Source organism: Cucurbita maxima, unplaced genomic scaffold (genome assembly GCF_002738345.1).
Source record: "Cucurbita maxima cultivar Rimu unplaced genomic scaffold, Cmax_1.0 Cma_Scf00068, whole genome shotgun sequence".
Taxonomy (NCBI): domain Eukaryota; kingdom Viridiplantae; phylum Streptophyta; class Magnoliopsida; order Cucurbitales; family Cucurbitaceae; genus Cucurbita; species Cucurbita maxima.
In genome coordinates, this window is record NW_019272084.1 from 76,211 (window position 1) to 79,978 (window position 3,768).

General features: G+C 38.4%; 1 non-coding gene across 1 annotated transcript; it reads right to left on the reverse strand.

Moving 5' to 3' along the window:
- Positions 1 to 1,923: 1,923 nt before the first annotated feature.
- TRNAM-CAU lies at positions 1,924 to 1,995 on the reverse strand. The gene has a single exon. It is a non-coding gene; the product is annotated as a tRNA-Met (tRNA).
- Positions 1,996 to 3,768: the final 1,773 nt, after the last annotated feature.

The following is a 3,768-nucleotide window of genomic DNA, read 5'->3' on the forward strand; positions in this document are numbered from 1 at the left end:
CCGAATCTGGGTCAAACACCCACCCTAGTAGCCCTTGCATCTAGCGACGACCGTCTACAGATTAAGCCCAATCGACCTACAACAACCCGCAATTCAAGCCCATTAGCCATTAAGCTCGTTTGCAAACTAACGGCCCAAATGTAAACAATCCAAAAAGGTAACCTTGAGAGTGACTCGAGACCCGCGCATGAACCCGATTAGTTACCCATGCGCGCGTTTGCTCCCCCTACCAACATGTGTCCTGTCCTCAATCATCAGGCTCCATTGGCACGGCTTGGTGGCTTCTCAGCTCAAATACAACTTATCCGACTCGATTTAGCGTTTTTGACATCGTTCCCTACGTTTTGGACCCTCTCAGAGCTATATTGACCTTATTTGAAGAAATCAAGGTTAGTATAATGTCCAATTTCCCAATTCAAGTTGAATTAAGTTAGGAAATACTAATTGCTAAAAAAAATTAGGTGAATATTCTAATAGGGTGAAACACCTCGATGATACTTGGAATAAGTTCGAAGGACGAAATCAAGTATTCAAGTTTAGAGAGAACGTCAACTAAAGCCAACCAAGTAAGTGATCTTTCTATCAGCTCGGTTGGAAGACTTGCCTTATGTATGATGGCACGTGCCTAGTGGCCCTTGCACATGTCATGTAGGCATATATAATATGATGATGGTGTGACTTTAAATGATATGATGATGTTATGACGTTATGATGTGAATTTATATGATATGATGATGTATTATGATAATGATATGATGATATGATGATGTGAATTGATGTATTATGATGATGTTACGATGTTATGATGATGATGCATTATGACATGATGATATAAGATGTATAATGATGATATCTCATATTATGATGATATGCATGTATGAGATGCCATGTTACATTATGATGAAGAGTTTCCTAACACACAACTTATCGATGATGAATGTATGAAGGTTTATGCATGCATGTTACTTAGAAGTAATATGTGAAGGATGTATAGGGTTGTGTCATAGAAATGATTTAAGATGAAAATTATCGTGACCTCACGCATATTGTATGCTTATTTACGTCAAGTTACTTCCCCTTTTTATGATGATGACTGTAGACGCATACATTATAATGATGATCATCATCATCATGCTTTGTATGATACTCGAGGGTTTGTTATACCTCCGAACGTCTGGCTACAACCAACTAACCTGACTATGATGGGCCTAGGGGGTGTATGAACCGCCTGGTGGGCTCACACTCGCACTTGTGGGGCATGTGTAGGCAAGTACTACACATCCAATTTATCTAGATTGGAGGGCACCTCTATGATGGTTTTGAATGATAGGGCCCATAATCATAAAGTTGCATGTGTTTACATTCCCTGATACCCAATAGTAGGTCACTTACTGAATACTTTTTATTGAGTATTTTTTAAAATACTCAAGTCGTATGCAACTTCTATTTTTTTAGGTAAAGGCAAGGCACTCGTGTACGACTGATGACGACATTGCAAGTAAAGACCATGACACATACAAAGGATCACTCTATTTAAATTTTTAGACTAATGTAGGTCGTCATTTTTTAATGTTAGTGAATGACATTGTTCTATGAATATGTTTTAAATGAATATTTCTGCTTAAGAGATTACCTCATGTATATAATATAATAGCAACTTTGGGGAGTAGAAATGGCAAATTTTTTTTTTTTTTTTGTAAAGAAGGTTAGCACCCAATTTATTATAAATTTATTGCGTCACATATATATATATTTTTTTCTTTGGTATGGTCGAAGGCGGAGATTACCGAAGCCCAACGGATAAATCCAATGGGCCCAACACCCTCTGAATCGGGCCCAATTCGTTTAATGCCCAAAAAAAGATTAGAACCTGACGACATTGGGTGTAATTATAAAAAAAAAACAAATGGGAAGCCTTTCTCTTATCAGAGCCAGGTTTCGATCCTGGGACCTGTGGGTTATGGGCCCACCACGCTTCCGCTGCGCCACTCTGATTTATTGTACATTCTATGTTAAAAATTAAATACATTAAATGTATTTTAAATATATTATTTGGTTCTTCCGGTATGTGTGATACTATTGGCAAGGATGGTAAGCTTAATTTTTAAAAATAAAAAATAAACTGTCGAGCCTCACCATGTTTCGGTGGTTGATTGATGGACCCAAGTCAAACAACACACGTTCAAATCTAGCAGCATGCGGATCCCTCGAGTTTTCACTCAGTTCAGGTTGTTCTATTCGGGCACAATTCACAGATCAGGCGAGCGTGGATAGGCAAGTTCGGGTTAATTTCTTTGAGACACAAGGTATTTTTAGTAACTATATGCAAAGTTATTCAAGTCCAATGTTGGCAAAAAAAAAAAAAAAAACAAAAAAATCAACTTTCTTACGATTCTTCTAGGCTTTTCAGAACTCCTACCTCTGGCGCGGTTTGACTCTGGATTCCTTCACGAGAAATGTGTGAAAATACTTCAAGATCCACATACTAAAATTATATAGACTAATTCTGATATGAACCACGATCAAGGAATTTTCATACCTCAAGATCTAATTAAAAGGACGAGAGCCAAGAAGCTATAACAAACCTTATACACTTATATTCAAACTACAGTGAGCTCATCAAAGAAAATTCTAAAAGACGTTGGAGACCAACCTTATACACTTATATTCAAACTACAGTGAGCTCATCAAAGAAAATTCTAAAAGACGTTGGAGACCATACTTATATGTTGTGCAAAGTTGAGCTTCAAAAAAAAGATGAATTAAATGCACTTTAAGTAGTATTTAATGAACTCAGTTGAATTTATGAAACTAGTTCAAGGATGACTGTGAATGTTTGCATAATCCACCACACCTAAATGGTGTGAAAGTTATCTTATTTATAATCAAATCAATTACAAGGATATGAAAATAGTAATAAATGGAAATAACAATAAATGGAAAGATACCTATGATAATAAGGCAAATATTAGATATTTGCCTTATAATAAAATATCAAATATAATATATATGGTAAACTATAATTTATTACTAAATATCCTTAACACCCCACCGCAAGCTAAGCGTCGGATTCAAACGAACGTGAAGCTTGAATTTGAAAAATTCAAAGAGGTTGAGAAACACTTTTCATGAAGATGCTAACAACCCGGTTCTTGGCCATAAAAAATTGCAGAGGGATCGCCGCTCAGCGGCGATGCTGCCTTGGCTTCGGCGAGAATATGTCTAACCCATGAAGAGAGATTGTCGCTTAGCGACGATGCTGCCTTGGCTCTGGTGAGAATATTTCTAACCCCAAGAAGTAGAAGGGGAAACCTAGAGCAAGAGACAAAGACAATGTTGAAGCTGGAAGAGTCGCCACATTGGGCGAAGAAGCCAATTTTGGCGAGAAGGGCAGTCGGAAGAGTCGCCTCATCGGGCGAAGAAGCCAATTTTGGCAGGAAGGGCGGTGGCAACTTGGTTGGCGAATAGGCCAATGCGGCACCCAGATTCCGAAGGTAAATCTCTACAAAAGATTGATAGGTTTAGGTTAGGGTTTATGTGAAGGATGAAGGTTGATTGGGAAGAAAATGAGAGAGACTATATTGGCCAAGGGGAAAACCAATTTGGTTGGAAAAGGTGAGGTTGTATGTACAGAGTATGACGAAAGGTGATTTGGAGGTCAATAGGGTGGAGCCGAAGAGTCGTCAATTGGCTCTGCCTGCGGCAGCCATGAAGACTGCCCCTGCAGCGTCAAAGCGAGCAGGGGTGGTGGAGAAGAAGATTAGAGGA